At 35.0% G+C, this 19,987-nt stretch overlaps 1 protein-coding gene across 1 annotated transcript in view; it reads left to right on the top strand.

Moving 5' to 3' along the window:
• Positions 1-11,227: 11,227 nt before the first annotated feature.
• The window catches only part of LOC145678382 (uncharacterized), a 290,653-nt gene continuing 281,893 nt past the window's right edge, over positions 11,228-19,987 (top strand). The window contains exon 1 of the mRNA XM_081748457.1: positions 11,228-11,307. The gene's annotated coding sequence lies outside the window, so the exon portion shown is untranslated. The remainder of the gene's footprint in view (positions 11,308-19,987) is intronic.

Here is a 19,987-nt window from a genome sequence, read left to right as displayed (position 1 = left end):
TTCGAATCGATTGAGCACTGAAAGAATAGGTACCATCTTCCTCTTAACCCTATAATCAAACCAAAGTAACAGAAATCAACCACTTCCAGTTTTAACGCTGACTGATATAGAGTAAGGACTGTAATAAATAGCCATATGTGTTTTTTTTTTTCTGAATCGATTTTCCAGTGAAAGAATAGATACTGCCTTCTTTCTTATTCCTCTATTCGAACCGAAAATGGGAGAAACTAACCACTTCGAGAAGCAGTTTTCGGTAATCAATTAAGTTTTCCAAAAATATATTTCATCTGCACTTTAATTTATCTACTAAAACTGGAAGTGGTACAAATATACTATCGATTCCGGTTTCAATATTATTTTAGAGAATATCATGTCATATGGACCAAACTCTTTTAGTAGTGTGCACATAACGCTGATACGCTGATATTTTCCATGCTCACGTGTTCGTCCATCTTTCCTGAAAAAAATCGCAAGAATTACTTGATGCATCACCACCAAATGTAGTCACGATGTACAAGGTCTAAACTTAAGAATCAAGTCTGTTGATGAAGGCCATATTTAAACCGGGAGTGGCAGAACTCATGAATCTGAAATTTTATGTTGGTCACAATACAGCGGAAACAGAAAGAAGTTATTTTCTACAATCGATTAAGCGAACCAAGATACATTTCTCCATCCTTAACTCTCTACTGAAACCGGAAGTGATTAAATCCACTTCAACTTACGATTCCGTTATATATCTACATAGAGCAAAATCGATACAAGATATCCAGGAGTGAATTCTTTGGTTTTGGATTTGATTTAGCATTTCAAGAATATATACGTTAGCCACCTATTCAAAATGGAAGTGGTAGAAATCAACCACTTCTGATTGTAACGTTGACTGACATAGGATAAACAATTGTAAAAAATAGCGAAAAGTGGTTTTATGTAATCAAATATGCGTTCCAAAAATATGTTCCATCTCCATTCTCTAATCTCTATATTAAAATCGAAAGTGATAGAAATCAACCCTTCCGGTTTTAACGTTGATCGGTGTAGAGTAAAAACGGTAATAGAAAGAAGTGGTTTCTGCAATCAATTAAGTATCCTAAGAATTTATTCCGTCTCTCTACTAAAACCGAAAATGGGAGAAATCTAGTACCACTTCCGATTTCAATATTAATTTAGAAAAATTTCACGACATACAAACGAAACTCCTTCACATGGCGTACATGTGACATGGTTACTTGATTTCTAATAAATCCATAGCCAAATACGCCTGATTGCGACTTTCCAAAACCTTTGAAGTTGCTAACGTGCAATATGTTTAGAAATTCAAATAAAAACAAAGTGCCTACAATATCCGTCAACCCGCTATACAAAGCACTTATGCTGGTTTCAGACCTGTAACATGTAGACTTCAATCAAAAGACAAAGCGTATCATGATAATATGAGCATGAATGTGCCTTTCAGTTCCTCATTATATCTGTACATATCCCTTTACAGACACAACTGAAGACAAGAGGACTCACAAAGGGAGTGAATTGCTATAGACAAACATACAAATATAGCATTTTAATATACGTATGTCAAAGTGGGTGTGTGACAAAAAAAAAAAAAAAAAAAAAAAAAAAAAAAAAAAAAAAAAAAAAACCTCGAATATAGAATTTGGAGATGTGATAAATGATGTCAAAATGATTTTCCCCCCTTATAAATCTATATTCGAGTGCGCCTAATTCAAGGCTCTACAGGTCTTTGAAGTTGCAAGTATTCAATATATTTTGCCATTCAGATTAAAGTAAAGCACCAGCAGGTACCATGGTGTTTCAGTGGTTGAACGTTCACTCACGAAGGGTTTGATATCAGCTTGCGCTAAATGGATATTGTGGTGAACAAACACCGAATATATGGATTTCTTCGAGTCTGTTTCCTCCTAGTTTCTTCACTCCATTATTTCATTAGCTCTATTATCACCGTCTCCTTTAGCCTACACGATATAATAGGAGAACGTAAAACTGAAAGATGCGAATCGCCTGGAATGTCCGTCAATCCGCTGTACGTAGATCCTCTACTGACTGTTTAACGTAAGAATACAAACTGTAACAACGTCCTAGCAACAATGCTAATCTTAGGGCTCAAAACAATATCTAAAACGTTGAATAGAAACACAACTACACGTGTTTTAAAATTTTGAATAACTGCCAAAAATTTGGATAAAATTTCGAATCGACCAGCGAAAATGTACGTTTCTAGAAAATGGTTTGTAGCTTTCGAGATCTCATTGTCAAAAGGAATTGGCTACAATATATGAGAGTAGCTCGTAGATACTCGTTCTTTCGTATACTAGCTGAAATACTCGTTCTTTGCACTGGGAGGGTAGGATTAAGGAAGATATCTGAATTCCCTTTCCTCTTTGGTATGGATTTCAATGCAAGTGCGATGAAAATTCACGAGACACTATTCTTTTGCCATAAATTTTGAAACATCCAATCCCCCTTAAATACTCCTTTTAATGAGTGATATTGTAATAACTTACTTGAGATGGGTACTATGTTCCAAATGTAATTTCAAACGGGTCAGCAGTTTTTCAGAGCCTAACAACTATGGATTAGATACTAATTTCACTCGTTTTGTGATTTTATTTGTAACTCTTTCTAACTTCCTGCCAATGGAGCCAAATTTGCACTTAAACAGCATCTGTGGTGTTATTATTAGTCTTAATGATAATGCGAACTAGGGATTCCACATTATTATCAGTCGTTCAGCCGTCCAACTGGGAACTGAACTTGAACTTAAAAGGCATCTAGAGCGTCCCTATTTATCTTAATGACTCCAAAATCTAAAGATTCGATACTAATATGGGTCGTTTCTGATTATTCTTATGTCACCCTTTACCATCTCTACTCTTAGGGGTGTCTTACCCCCATAGTATGGTATTGAGAGTGTCACTATGGTTCCTCGAGAACTATGCATCCAACACATATATTGGTCATTTTTGATTATTTTCACTTCCCCCCAGGAGTACTAAGGGTGTCTTACCCCAACAGTAGTGTACCAAATTTGGAAAATTGCTCCAGGTATTCAAGAATTGTGCTGGTAGATACATACATTTATATATAATGTAGATAAAAATGCCCCCTTAAAATAAAAAAATTCGTAAACTCAGGGACATGTACCTGTTTAACTTGAGGGGTTCATGAGATACTCAATTTTTTGCTTAAATTATGACTCATCCCTCTCCTTCCCTTAGAATAAGCATTTTACTCAAAGTAACATGACAAACACTCAGTTCTGGTGGGTAATATTTAATTACACTCCAAAAATCATTCCAATCGGTTCAACCGGTTTCCCGTGATTCGATTCGATTAAAACAAAACTATATATTATAAAAGTAATTTAAATAATTTAATTGTTAAACAGTATTGCATGAATAGTTTAAGAATGTGGTATGGAATATCACTGATACAACAAGAAGGGAATAAACTATGGTATTGGAGTTGTTGATTATAATTTATTGTCTCTTCTCAGTACTGAGGCTATATGAGATAAATACATTGCTGAAAGTGGAATCAGAATAATTACTGGGGTTTTATGCAAGGCCTGATATCCACAAGAGTTTGAACCCTCGAATACATACACAGAAAACACGAGTGTTAGCTACTTATAAAGGTTATGGGACCAACAAAAATTCTAGTGAAGAATGAAGAGAAAAATGAAAAGAAAGAACGAAAGGCAGTAAAATTATACTAATTATACATTTTTAATTTTACACTATTTATTTTGAGACTGTCGAGACTGGACCGAGACAAATACAAGCATCTGTTGATCGAGACGAGACCGACATCACTATTTGTTGATAGAGATAAGACTGCAGTCTTGTTCCAAATTCATCCTTACTACATACAGGGTGTCCGTGAAGTACCTGCAACCCTAGGTTTAAGTATCAAAAAAAAGCAATTTTAGTTTATTAATTTAATAAATACTGCGTTTGAGTACATTCACATACGAACTATACTGTATATGCAGTTAATGTATGTCATCATTCTGTTGTATACACAGATGTATACATCTCAATGTTCTCCATATGTTGCGGAGTACCTGAGGAGTTATCATTCTAAAGGCTTCCTCCACACTTTCATGCAGTTCTTCATATGTCTTCTACTCACGATGTGAGTTCGTTATACCCATAAGAGTTGTTTGGTGTTGTAATGTCCGTGCTTCGTAAGGACCATCTCAATGGGAAAGAAGATGTCGGAGAAGCACGTACAATCCAGCACTGTAAACTGTTCATTAAGAAAGTCATGTACTTGAAGATGAAAGGTTCTGGATGACCATCCTGCTGTACCCACACATGATCCGTGATTTCCTTCTCTTGAATGTGAGGTGTTAACTACATTTGCAACGTGTGTAAATAAGAATGTTCGCTCACATATCCGTCAAAAATAAATATGATCCGAACAAGTATCGTGATGTCTTCACGGTCCATTGAAGTGGGTTTCGATCCAACTCATGCACATAATGGGAATCTTTCTTATGCCAGAAGACCGTATTCTTCTCGTGAACTGCAATATGTTCTGCAAATTCAACTGAAAATAACTCTCGTGAGCAAGACACAACATTTGGAAATAATGTCAACAAAGCACGGGAGATTGCAATACGCTGCTCCATGTTTGTAAGATAATTTAATCACAAACATTAGTTTAAATGGTTACATATGCAATCTTTTTAATGTCTCATGCGTTGTTGAATGAGGTATATTCAGTTCAGCTGTTCTTTTGAGAAGTGATTTAGTTGGAGACATCGCAACTGACAAACCGACTGCTTCACATGTTTCCCATATATATATATATATATATATATATATATATATATATATACATCTTACATACACTAAGTGGCCTCTCTTTGACACGTCCTGAAGTAAACGCACGTTTCTCCCAATCAAACATGTAAGTTCTTGTAAAAGTGTTTCTAAACGCAGTCATTACCTGTGTCATTGTTTGCACTGTGTACGGTCGTTCGTGCACCCACATACACATGACACTAGCCATTCCTCTGTGTAACTGCAAACACTTACACCGGTCATGGCTTCACAACTGAAATACTTTATGTGACTTTGAACACAGAGATACCAGACAGCGCTTGAAAGCAGAGATACCAGACAGTGCTCTCTGTAACTATAAAAACAGCGTTATCAACACCACAACTAAATTTTCACTGACATTGTTCTTTGTGACACCCAAATCTAGGAGTACGTTAACTCCTTGGACACTCCGTACATGTATATATAAAAAATACTTCACTAGAAAAATATTGCTTTATCTTAAAAGAAATGTATTCACGAAAGGAATTGAAGAATATGAACTTCTAGTTTTGTCTTAATTTTTAAAGGATTATTTTTCTTCTCGTCTCGTTTCGAAAATTTCTCGTCCAGTTTTGTAAGTTCATACAATTGACTTTTGGAAGAAATTTTGGTTGAATTCTGCACTTAATAATAGAGAATTCTATATAGGAATTATTGTTGAATAATTAACATTATCTAATTGAAAATCATACATACCACCTCCACTTTAATCAATCAATATTCTTAGCCAAACATAAAGATCATTCACACAGAAGCGTTCTCTGGTGCTTGGGGTCCCGGGTTCGATCCCACCCCCCGCCAAGTGAACTTTGTGGTGGACAAACACCGTGTGCGTGGGTTTTCTCGGGGTTCTCCCGTTTCGTCCCACTTTCTTCATTCCACCATTTCATTCATTATTCATCATCACCGTCTCCTTTAGCCTAACCGGCATAACCGTGGGACGTAAAACTCAAAGATTTCATTTCATTTTTTTACAGAAGCGTCATTTCAAATTTTGCTTGGGAGGGGGTAAGATCCCTTGAAATAAGTAAAATTTCGCGTTTTTCACTGATTTGCTACTATTCTGTTGATAAAATCTATATAAATCTCAAACTCAGGGGGGGGGGCAAATGCCCCTCCCTGCTCCCCTAAATGACGCCCCTGCATTCACAGTACAGAATTACTAGTAGCTGATTTTAACTAGATAAAATTCCGGATTGTTTATGAAGTGCAAGATACTGACTAAACTTCTAGCCTTTTACATGTACCTTACAGGTAATATAACATAAACAATAATAGGTATACAATTAATCAAATATTAGCCAAAATTGTTTTAATATTAGAAATTAAGTCATGTACCATTCTGCCTTTTTTTCTAATAAGAAAATAATTCGGTGAATAAAATAGAACTGAATACCACATAAATAGTTCAATCCTTTCAAACCTAATTTTTTCTAATCATTAAAAGATTATTTCGGCATTTGAGGGTGATAAAAGGGATGTAAATAACACAAAAGTAAATATATATATATATATATATATATATATATATATATATATTGAAAAGTTTTTTTTTTCTATTTACACTTTACAACATGTCCTTACCAATGGACAAACGAACTCAAGGGGTGCGAATTTTTATTCATGGAACTTCTTGAAGTAATACAGTTTCATAGCAAAAAACAGATGTACAAAGTATTTCTAGCAATAAATGTGGATCTTCTCACTGTATCCTGCCATTTTTTCTGACTTTCTTTTCATCAAAGTCTGGAAAATAATAATTAATTCAATCCCGAGAAATTTAGACATTTTGTACAACTTGTCATCAAATAAATCCCTATGTAAGAACGAATTTATGTTTTATTTCTAGATTTGAATGATTACCTAATTGTAGGGCATATAGGTTAATTATTTTAACTATACTATGTACACAAGAATCCTATATGTATTGTAGAAAATAGTCAGTTCTGTGAATCTTACTTTGTGATAATTGAACTGAACCAAGTCATTTGGGAGAATATTCAATTCTAGAGGAACAACTGGTTTCTTACTCAATCAAATATCTTCTTTGTAATACGTATATTGAACATTTTCATTACTTTTTATTGTGCTAAAAGATACTGTAGAGCTAGCTGATTGCGAAAAACATTTCCATTCACTTATGCGTTGGTTCTAACTAGTCGAAATTTGCGATTGAAGTTCGGTTTGTTTCTCGTATGCTTAACACAATGACCGCCATGTCTTTACGTCATCTGTCGGCTTAGGGGAAACTATCTGCTCCACTTAGTAGGAAAATGGCTTAGAGAAAGCTACGATGCATATTATTCAAGCGTGTACGACGTTGCTAATAAAACAAACAATAAACAAGTAAGTTTCGTCTCTTTTTTTGTGTAAAACTACGGTAGATTTCCAAACTACGTGAATGGAATTCTCAAACTTGAAGTAGTGCACTTATAACTATTGATTGAAATAGAGTATAGTAAGATCAAAGAAAGAATCTATTTCTCGGACATGGAATCCACATCAAAAAGCTATTACATGCTATCCCTTTCTGTTTCTATTCTATGGCGATAAATGTTGAAACCGGAAATTGACAATTTGAGTCACGTATAATTCGAATAGAGGGTTGGCGGAGGAAATGAAACATTCTTGGAATGCTGAATCGATTTCAAAAAACGTCTTCTCGATATCTCTTTTCGATTTTGCTCTGATACCTGCTGACAGGCAGACAGACGTACGTAAGAACATAGCTGTTCTATAAGACTTCCGATACTTATGCAAATCATAGTTTGGAAGTCTAGACAAGTAACAGAATTTAAAACTTCTTTAAATGTAAACTATTTATTTATACATTTATTATCAATTATTTGAATATTTAAGGGTAGAGTTATAGCGTACTAATTTGCAAAATTATACAAAAGAAGTATCTAAAATACTTTTGCTTAAGTGTTACTCAGTAATAAATTCAATGTATTGAATTTACTAAACCATATATGTATGTAATTAGTGTTACTTTCTATACCAGTACATCACAATACAATCAGTGTCTAGGAACATATATACTCTCGAAATTTTGCGCTTCTTTTAAAAGCCGTATGCATGCTACACTTATAATCACATAATTTTATTTGATACCTTTACGTAAATAGACTTCTGTTTCCAGTTTGAGTAAATGAAATAATTAACATTCTCATGTTCTAGTAAATAAGCAATATTGCGAAGCGAATGTTATTCATACATAAGAAAAAAACTACAATATAAAAGCACGAGATTTGATAGTAGAGTGCTAATTTCTTGTGTGCAAATTCGTCATACAGTCCATTCAGGAGGGAACCCGAGGAATTTTACCCAGCAGAAAACATTTCCTTAAATAAAAATAATCTAAACTCTCTATTGGATAGGACCCACAAACTTAAGATGATAATCAAATTTATCAGCTTTCGGGCAATTCTCCAGTACTAATATCGAAATACTTTACACATTAACAATACTTATTTCACCGTAATTTTTTTGCGGTTGCCGTTGTCTTCTTTATATAATGGAATACTCGTAAATTGTTTATGTGTTAGTATTTTAGTGTGTTAAGCTGTTAATATTTTAAGGTTTTTTTTTTGAACATTTTAATATATTTATTAACTTCAAAATTGGCAAATGTCAGTTTTATGTAAATTGACATTTTACATATTCAAAATCGTAGAAACGAGAATTACACATGCACAACATTCTCGACTAAGAGATGCGGTGGAACAAACAATATATTTGGAATCTTTTTCAGTAGTTATATTAAATCATACTATGGTATGTGAATGAGGGAATTGCCAAATAAAAATAAGCAAAAGGAAAATAGAAAATTGTTGGACATAAACTTATTTGTTAGGGACAAAGTACAATAAACTGCTAGAAGCGGTTGAAATAAAACTAAACTTTTATGATGAAACGAGAACAGGTGTAAACATAGAGTAAATATAGCAGCAGGATATACAATACATGTAATGACTATGTGTACATTTAAAATTATTTTCTAAATAAATACCCAAGAAAATAACTATAAACTTTCATGTGCCATCCATAGATTAAGAATATCCGGTCACAATAATTTGATGATTACGATCATGTGCTAGTTTTGTAATGAGCAGTTGTATTCTATGAGCGACTTTTCATGTTTTTTTTCTATATTACTCATTAAGTGATCGAATACCAGGCTTCAAGATAATGATTACAATACAAATTTTGTTTAAGGATTTCAGATTAGGCTTCACAGTTGGGACGGGGATAAATAAAATTTACGGGAAAGCAATCTCTGCAACATGAACCTAACCGATCCTATTGTGACATTTTTATAACCTACTATTCTGCTCCCATCTGCAGAACCTAAACTAGGAACCCTTATCCTAATGCTTTAAGTTCATTATGGTGACTCGGATTCCATCATAAACTGTAGATACAAGTCTGAAATAACCTCGGTCTTTAAAAAAGATATATACTCTTTAAGAAAAAGAGCGGTATTCAATTGTTCGTGGCTTCGCGTACTTTAGGATTGCTTTGGCTACTTTAAGTCAGTTTAGAAGCTAGATTTTACGTAACCATAATTTAGGCGTAGAACACTTCGATTATCGCACCTTTGTTATTAATTCGTTGACTGATTTCAAGTTTAGCGTTCCATTCAGCACCAAGGCTATATGAAATGTAGATCTATCTGAAAATCATAAGCTTTCACCCAGTATCAAAAGCAGGTCTTCGCACTGAACGCGCGTAAGCTAAGCATATACGAGGCACGAGGAAGTTCTCCACCTTAAAATATGTCTTATTAAGGTTTGAAGTATCTTGTATTTGTTTCCAAATTTCTTTATACAATAAATTGATTCGAGCGAACACGGTAATTCAGTGTAGGGCACTCACCTTCGGTACTATAGGTCCCCGGTTCGATCTCCTGTTATAATACGAGTCTTGTTGACAAGGCGTGTCCTTGTTTATACTCGACCAGTGATTATCTCATGGGGTGTCCTGGTAGACTTCGTAATTTCTGCACGATCTAATTACCCAAAATGATGTTATAATAGGGTTACGATTATTTTCGTAGTACTGTTTTAACACCTCTGTATATTGAAACTGTTATCGGGTCAAATGATGTGATATCATTGCTGTTGTCGGGATCTCCCACATTCTCATTACACCAATTATTTCATAAGCATTCGTTTCATTAATCAGCTGAGGGGAACAAAGTGGCTCAGTGGTAGAACACTTACCTCTGGTGTGTGGAGTCACTGCTTTGATTCCTGATCAAGTAAGTTTGTTGTGGACAACATCGTATCCGTGGTTTTTCTCGGGTTACTTCCGTTTCCTCCCACTTTCTCATTGTCCCAATTCTTTCATGATCATTTACTTGCCTTAATCATCCCCTTTCTTCGCCTAAAAGGCACAACAATGGGACGTAAAACTGAAATACTTCATTTCATTTTCATTAATCATACGTCTTCTTTAGTCTAAAGATCATAATAATGGAACATAAAACTAGAAATTGGATTTTCACTGATTCATTCACTTTAGAATATTTTATCTGCTACATACGAACATGGTTGTCAGCTGAAGACAGTTACTAAACACCCTAATAATAAAATTCGAGGTCCAAAATTGGACCAAGTGGAGTTATTTTGTGTCCGTCTCCAGATTTTCTCTTATAGAAAACCATATAGGAAATCGTTATAGAAACCTTATAGAAAATCATATAGAAAACAAAGGATAAACTTCTGATCCACGGAAACTAATGTTTTAAATGGTTACGGACACAACATAAAAATATGAATAAAATATAGGGTCACAAATTGAAGATCAAAATCGTTAATGTGGAAAGTGAGAAACATCTCCAAATGTATGCAATTAATATCTATGTACGGATTAACACATATATTAGTGTTTTATTTAAGCGTTATCACATTGCAGTTTGCTGTATAAAATTCTAGAAATGCGATACAAACGAATCGTGAATTGCAATGCATCTTTAATCATAGTTTATTATCGAAGTGGGTTATTTTTGCAACAGAAAAGTCTGCAAAGTAAACACCAAGCCTGTATATATAAAGAACAATTATATATACAGGTTTGGTATCTACGTACTTTGACATGTTTCCTCTTCCCTTATCTTTCAGAACAGACTCTTGAAATGCAGTCTGCTTGTGTTTTCAACTTATTTAATGAACCATCAATTTTACAGGAATGTCAGATTTAGAGCATAGAATATGAGTGAATGTTAATGTTAAGAATGGAGAACAAGAGGAAGCAGAGAACTGAGATATAAATAAAGATTAAATCGATGTAGAGGTCATTCATAAACACAGTGCATTTTCTCAGTTGTTTGGTTCCCCTTGTTGCGTTGTCATGCCAACCGACGCTCAACGAAACATGTGACTAGCACAATGACCAGGTGCCAATTGTTGTGACGGAGTAAACGTGTTGTATACCCAGGATTTACTCGTGTTCCGAGGTAAGTGGCTTGCAATATAACAAAAAGAACAGCATTTGTCTGTGTAATGTGTTTAATGTGCTATAGATTATTTAACTAAACTAAGCATACCCAATTTCTTTCTGATCGAATAAGTAAATACGAGTATTTATTCTGTAGTATCATTTCTCTCTAGTTACGTACTTCTATAATGTACTTTCCTATAAGCACATTTCACAATACAAATGCTTAGACGGCTAGCATTGGTCAGAAGTAATCGGCTAGAGACCAAACCACATCTAGTCGTCATCAGTCGTTCTTTCAGAAAAGATATTCCGGGGGGGGGGGGGCACCCTCAGTATTACTGGGGGTCACTGCTGGTACTATTCTATTTATTATTTTATCATAGGTCTATTATTTTGGTCCTCTCCGGGAGGGGCAGTGCCCCCCCCCAAAAAAAAAACATGTCTGGAAGAAACACTGGTCATCATGGTTCTCAGTCAGTCCCGTAGCTAGGAGGTGGCTAGGGGAGTCTGAGCTTGCTGGACACTCCTTAGCCCCCTGAAAGTCTCCCTTCTTTGTTGATATGTAATTACATGTATAAATATTAGTGTAAATAATATTTCTTCCTTATTTGTGGGTTTTGTATATTTTCCATCTGGGTCTAATAACTCTATATATCATATCAAGCTGTTTGCAAGCTGAAAGTACTATTATTCCAATGTGATTAGAATTAATCATGTATGTACATCCGGTGTTGATTTTGATTTTCTTAGTTCACAAACTTTTACCCCGACTTATATAGGTTTCTGGACATATAAAATTTTACGACGCTAAATAATATTTAAAATAAACTTGATACAACATTAATTCTAAATAGTTCCTGCAAATATCAGTAATATTGAAGTGGGACATGGACCTTGGTATCTAAAGATGCTCATCATCCTGAAATATTTATTGACTTTCGTTATACTAACTAGTAAGAGAATCTGTACTGAAAGTGTACATATTAAATCAGATTATAATTTCCATAAAGCTAATTGCTAACACTTATATAGGCAAATAATATCCGTGAGCTGAGAAACGGTGGCTAGCAGTTCTAAGATTGACGAATCTGTTGATGCTTTCTATGAAAGAGTGAATGACATTTTTGACAAGTGTGTGTACCATGTGAGAAAATTAATCAGAAATATTCTGTTTGGCTCACTCCTAGAATAATCGAAGATACTAACCGAAGAAAATGATGGCAAGGGATTGGATACATTACCTACCAAAACTAACTAACTAACTCTATGGCCTATGGAACCCGGAGGTTCAATGCCGCGTTCACAAAAGCTCTCCACTGACTTCTATCCTTAGCTAACTGCATCCAGTTTCTACTTTGTATTCCTATCTCTGCGAGATCCATCTTAATATTGTCCTCCCATCTGCGCCTAGGTCTTCCTAATGGTCGTTTTCCGATTGGTCTTCCAGTCAAGACTTTGAAAGGGTTTCTCCTTTCTTCCATTCTAGCTACATGACCCTCCCACCTAAGCCTCCTAGACATGACGACCCTAACAATGTTGGGTAAACCATATAAATTATGTAGTTCCTCGTTATGAAGTTTCCGCTATTCCCCATTCCCGTTTCTCTTGGGTCCGAATATTCGTCTCAGCATCTTGTTCTCAAATACTTTCAGTCTATGTTCTTCCCTCAGAGTAAGTGACCATGTTTCGCAGCCATACAGAACAACAGGCATGATTATCGTTTTATATATTTTAAGCTACAAATTCCTCGACAGAATTCGCGACGACAAGAGATTTTGAACCGAATAGTAACACGAATTCCCTGCTTTTAGTCCATTTAATTTCTCCGTGAATATGATTTTCCTCTGTTAATATTGATCCTAGATACATTACCTACCATTTAAGTAAATTTAAAGAAATTAGGATTGTAACCAAATGGGAAATTCCAGGTGCTTATGATAGATACCTAAATGATTGTTAATACAATATTTTTGTAAATCCAAACTTTTTGTGGATTTTCGATTTAGAAGATTCCAACCAACAACAGTACTCTAACTTGTAAAGAACTTCAATTAAATACCGAAATAGATATTGCTAATTCATTTATGCAATACTAGCAATACTTACCCGCTTCGCTGGGTAAAATTAAGAAAAAAATAGTACAGTAAAACCTGTCTTTAGCGGAATCGAACGGGACTCACAAAAATTTCCGTTAAAGAAAGGTTTCCGGTTAACGAAGGTAGCCCTATGCAAAAAAAAAAAAAAAAAAAAAAAAAAAAAAAAAAAAAAAAGAGAGAGAGAGAAAGTGCATGCATATAATGGACATACTGAGATGAAACAAAATGCTGTACTTACCTTACTCAATTTACAGTATTTTTCTATTACGAGTTAATACACGCAAAACTTACAATGAACAGGAAATATACTGTACACATCTTAACTTAATGTTTCCAATAGTCAAGCAGGGTTTTTTGTACACACCCTTGCTTGTCTGCTCAACTTTCCACAGAGACTTTACCCTGAAAAACCCTCTCACTATATTAGTGCTATTTCGACGTAAGGCAAATATTGTTATTCCTTTAAACTTCTGACGGAATCTTGATAAGTCTTTAGCCTACAATATCCTTCTAATAATTCAATGCCTTATTTCTCTTCTTTCTCCACGTCCTCTTCTCCTTTCAGATTTTCCGTATAATTCTCAATTAAAGATGTATGTCCATTATGTGTGCCTCGGTTTGCACATCACCGTCTGTTCTGAAAAAAAAAAAAGTATCTAACCTCTCATAGAATGTCAAAAAACTTTTTAATGTTGCAATCCGAAACTTGAAATTTTCCATTAAGTGGCTTATGTTGATTTCCGTTGTCCGCGTAGTACAGTTTCCGTTTAATGAAGAGGATTCAATACGATTTTCGCCACTAAATTCATGGGACTGTGAAATATTTCCTTTTAACACAAGTTTCCGTTTAATAAAAGGTCCGTTGACGATAGATTTTACTATAATATGTTCTTTTAGTCAGCCACTTTTTACTAGTATTAAAGCGCTTTCTGATAGGTCTATCGGTTATTTTCGATCATTTTTATATTCCTCACCCCTCCTCCACTCTCATGTTGCGTGGCTGAATTTAGATTTAACGGCATCGGAAGTGTCACTGTTCATCATAGCGACCTCGAAGACTATGGATTAGGCACCGATATTGGTAATTTCGATAATTTATATTTATATATATAAATGATCGAAATTACCAATATCGGTGCCTAGTCCATAGTCTTCGAGGTCGCTATGATGAACAATGACGCTTCCGATGCCGTATATCCCTACCCCAAATAGCGGAGCTCAATTTGTATTTGAACGGCATCAGAAGTGTCACTGTTCATCTAAGCGACCCCGAAAACCGTGTATTCGACACTGATATTGGTAATTTTCTATCATTTTTATATATCTCCTTCCTCTTTCTCCCCAAGTTGCGGTGCTGAATTTGGATTTAAACGGCATGAGAAGTGCCACTGTTCAGAGATGGAGTGGGTCAGTGGGTCAAATGGGTCAAGTTTTCTGAGTGGGTCAGTGGGTCGTGGTTCAACAGCATGTGACCCACGTTGACCCACCACGCACCGTGACCCACTGCGACCCACCACGCACCGTGACCCACTGCGACCCACCACCCACCATGACCCACTGCGACCCACCGACTCAGTATGATCTACCGACCCACTCTGCTCACTGCATTGTAGACAGTATCTTCTGAAGACTGGTAAATTTGTCTTCGTCTTATTTTCAAGACCTTCATTTCCCTTCCTTTTCCATTTGTTTCTGTCTACTTACCTGAGGTGAGTAAATCTAACCAAGTGAAAAAAGAACTTCAGGCACTTTTGGATATTGATATTTTTAATTGTAATAATAGCAATAGGACTTATACTACTACTTGGCTTTCGAGACCCGCGGGTTTTTTAGAGCTAACTACTGGAAAAAATACATTTTTGGATCACTGTATTATTAAAAAAAATGAATGTAACTATGTGTGCCTGATCATCACGGTCAAATTACAAACTCAAATGAAATTACTTTTGGTACTTAGGCCTTAATCCAAACTGAGATGTTATATTGCTTTCATTATAATGCATAATATCCTAAGGAGGTAGTGAGAATCCGAATTTTTGCGGAAAAAACGAGTATCTCGCAAGCCGTTAAACTTACGGAGCTGAAATTCAGTGTATTAACTCTTTATTAAAAATAAACTTCCTAGCATTTTTAAAAATTTTTCTTTATGGGGCGGGGGGCACTTTCTATATATGGAGAATTTGTAGTGAGTTTGTAAAAAGAATCGAAAGCGATCAATGTTATATAAGAAAAAAAATCAGCAACAAAAAATAGAGTGCTTGGCTTCATATATCCATTGCTTTCTACTATAATAATTGCTAAAGTTTATATTTATTATACAGAGCGCTTGCAGCACAGGACAATTAAACCATGAAGTTGTGAGAAAACTAGGCATAAAATTTGTACTGTAAGCTTAATTGCACGGAAATTTTAAGTTTGGATTGTACACATAATTATATGAAAAATTTTACACTTTTTTTCCTTTCACGTTGGTCTACTTACCTTGATTTGGAATTTTCAAATTTAATCCTTTTTTCCGCTGAAAAATATCAATAATTCAACAAGGAAATTATTATACTATGATAATTTAATTGAAATTCATCGCAATTTGGCACATGGCAAACAGCAATGTGGTAGTTGAAAGGGAAGAAGGAGGGAAATTCCCATTCACCTCTGAACACTTTCCAGGAACCTCGTTTCCTTTCGCTTTCTAGACGGGGTAGGGAACTTGGTAATGGCATCAAACCTTTATGTGTAATTACAAAAATTAAATTTATAAACAAATAAGAAATCATCAGTTTATCAGGCTTTAATTGATAATTTATTCACAAGATTCCCTATCGAAGGCGTGGTAGATGAAGTTTCTGTTCTCCATGAGTCGACATTACCAACTGATATGGTCGATATGGAAACGATGTTGTATGGTGATAGAAAGATGATACTTCTTGCTGAGTATTTCAAAACTGACCAAGAAAAATCGTTATCAGACTTAAGTCTAACAAGCAAATTGTTGATGAGGAGTTGCAGAAATCGGGTAGAAGTATTATCAATTCCCACGACAGAGTGCGAACGGGGATTTCCCCTTATTAATTTACAGATGACTGATATTAGAAATAGACTAAGTGCTCAAAGATTATCTAACTTGTTGTTCATCAATGTTAATGACCCACCGCTAGACAAGCTCAAAGTAGACGAGCTAGTTATTTGTTGGCTGCAGGATGGACATCATTCCGCTGAGGATGATTTACCACGAAAAAGTTACCAACAGGATATAAACCCGATTTCAGATTTGTTTTAAGGTGGAAAATTACGAGTTATGGAAAATGTATACTTGTATTACTAATGGCTTATTTGTGTTATTCAACTTTGTACCTAATTTTTAGTAAGTCTCTTCTTTGCTTTAGGTAAACTACTTTGAATAAATATTCATAATAATTGTAATTATGCATATTTGTAACTTAAATTTAACATGGTGTTTTAGTGATTACACAAATTACAATTATGAGCATACTTTATGGAGATGCTCTCACATAGGGTACCCGAGCACCTTTATACACTATGAAAAACTGATTTTTCAAGTCTTTTGTGAGAAAAATACTGTGAACTGAGAAACCATAACCTTTTCCATATTGTACAGGGATATTTTCCTGCAAATAGAAGTTTCTTTTGGAATGTGTTCAGAAATTAACACTTGCAAGAATACTCTTTTAGTACAAGTATATTTTAGGCACACACTAATTTACCCCCTCCTCGAAATATTTCAATTTCCTCACTGACAAACACTTTACCATTTTATATCGTAAAGGTCAGATCCACCGTTATTGTAATTTGATCCACCGTATTGTATTGTGGTGCTTGAGCGATTGACTAGAAATTCAAACTCCGATTAGTGACAATTTCACAGTCTTGTTTTATTACAAGTGTAAACTTTTTAGTCAGTACAGAAGGGGCCGTGGATCGTGTTCAGAGTTGATGACGATGGATTTTGGTGAGTCAGAGTAGGTCACAGTGGATGAGAGTGGTTCATGGTGGGTGGTGGGTCACGGTGGGTCAGAGTGGGTTACGGTGGGTCACAGTGGGTCATGGTGGGTGGTGGGTCATGGTGGGTGGTGGGTCATGGTGGGTGGTGGGTCTTGGTGGGTCGTGGGTCACGGTGGGTGGTGGGTCAGTGGGTCGTGGGTCACGATGGGTGGTGAGTCAGTGGGTCGTGGGTCAAGTTTTCATTGACCCACGCCAACTCTGGCACTGTTCACCTCAGCGACCCCGAAAACTATAGATTCGACAATAATATTGGTCATTTTCGATCATTTTTAAATGTCCCTTCCCCTCCTCTAAGTTGCACCGTCAAAGTGACATAATAAAAACCATCTAAAGTTCGAACCTCATCTAAGTTGAAAATTTGATCGAGATAGGTTGGGTGCTTCAAGAGTTATTGTTTTATATATTCCTAAAATGCATTTTGATGAAAGTTGGCATCAAAACAGTGAAACAATAATAATGATATTCTTAAAATGTGTACAATAGCGAATAGCGCACGCCGATAGCCATGTGGCACCAATGGAATTAAGCTTTCTACCACACAGGTTTCCTCTAGTGGCATAGGTCGGACAGAGAGTGCCAGAGAGCGTCAAAAAGCATATAGAAAGCACAATACGTGCACATTTGTTACTTCTAATTTTTTTTCACAAAACATTTTTTGTTTTCTTAACATTAAAAAAAATAATTGTTTTACAATCTTCCATACAACATGGTTTCTGCTGATATTGACACTAAACTCTGTTTCCTCTTCTCTGTAATACAACCATGGCATCTATCCTTTAACTTGATACCCCAGAAGTAAAAACATAGAAAAATCATACAGATATTGTTTACATTTATCTACGTAATTCATAAAGAAAGAAAGAAAGAAAGAAAGAAAGAAAGAAAGAAAAAAAATAATTTTTACACGACCTAAATTAATTCTTGCAATAAAGGGATATACCGGTACTGTATCCCCATCCCCTCCCCTAGATTCTACCATAGAAGTGAAATTATAAAATAACTTTCCAGACATGTTCTAAATTATAAAATAACCTCATCTATGTTGAATATTTGATTGGGATCGGTCAGGTGGTTCAATCGTGATGAAGTCACAAAGGCAATCACTTTAAATTTCATTTTTTATATATATTGCGTCAAAGTATAATGAAAAAAATAGTCCCAGGCCGAACCTCATCTATGTTGAGAATTTGATATACCGGGTTCTCTAGGTTCTGCCGTCAAAATGAAATTGTTAAAAAAAATCCAGTCTTGATCCTCATCTATGTTGAAAGTTTGATAAAGATCAGTCGAGTGGTTCAAGAGTTATAAAGTCACAAACCTAGTCACTTTCATTTTTATTTATATTGATTTTTATGTATCTCCCCTTCCTCCTCTATCCCTACGTTGCTCCGTCAATGTGAAATGATAAAAATCATCGAAGTCCGAACCTCATCCATGTTGAAAATTTGATCGAGATCGATAGGGTGGTTCAAGCGGTTGAAAGCCACAAACATAGTCACTTGCAATTTTATAATATAGATTTTGAGGTCTGGTATAACAAATTTGACAAGTGAGTAACCAGAGAAGAGTGAAAATAATCTTGAGAATTTATCACATCATGTTAACTCTAATCTGTTCAATTAGTTTACGGTTGCTAACGTTAAATTGGAAGAAGTTATAGATGCTATCAGAAAGCTTAGGCCTCAAACCTCTCCAGGACCTAACAAAATCCTATCATAAATCATTAAAGGTAGAATGGAAGAAAGTAGAAACGCTTTGAAAGTCTTGACTGGAAGACCAATCGGAAAACGAACATTGGGAAGACCTAGGCGCAGATGGGAGGACAATATTAAAATGGATCTCGCAGAGATTGAAATACAAAGTAGAAACTGGATGCAGTCAGCTAAGGATAGACGTCAGTGGAGAGCTTTTGTGAACGCGGCATTGAACCTCCGGGTTCCATAGGCCATAGAGTTAGTTAGTTAGTTAGTTTCCACTCATTAAAATATCCATTAAAGGTGATATTTAATAAGTCATTTCTCAGTTCTCACTTTCCAACTAAATGGATAGTTGCTGATATTTGTCTAGTTCCCAAAGCTAAGGGAAGTAATACTGATATGAAAAGTTACAAACCAGTAGCAATAATCTCTGAAAAAAAAAATGAAATTATTTGTTTAGGAAAAAATATAGTCATATATTTATCCAATTATATCACAAACAAAGTATGCGTTTACTCAAACAATTAACATTGCTGATTTCACTCACTCAGTAACATTGGCATTGCCAGAAACTCATAAAGGTACAGGATCACACACAAGCATGCATCTCTCTCTCTCTCTCTCTCTCTCTCTCTCTCTATCTATCTATCTATCTATGTATCTATCTATATATATATATATATATATATATATATATATATATATATATATATATATATATATATATATATATATATATATATATATATTCGGCTGGGGGGGGAACTGCTTTTGAGCTGCTGAAGGTAAAATAATACGAATATATGTTCGTAATGTAACAATAATTGGATTTGGTTGAATAATAATAATAATAATAATAATAATAATAATAATAATAATAATA

The sequence above is a fragment of the Thermobia domestica genome, chromosome 2 (assembly GCF_964235325.1).
Source record: "Thermobia domestica chromosome 2, izTheDome1.hap1.1, whole genome shotgun sequence".
Classification (NCBI taxonomy): domain Eukaryota; kingdom Metazoa; phylum Arthropoda; class Insecta; order Zygentoma; family Lepismatidae; genus Thermobia; species Thermobia domestica.
This window is presented reverse-complemented; position numbering and strand designations above follow the sequence as displayed.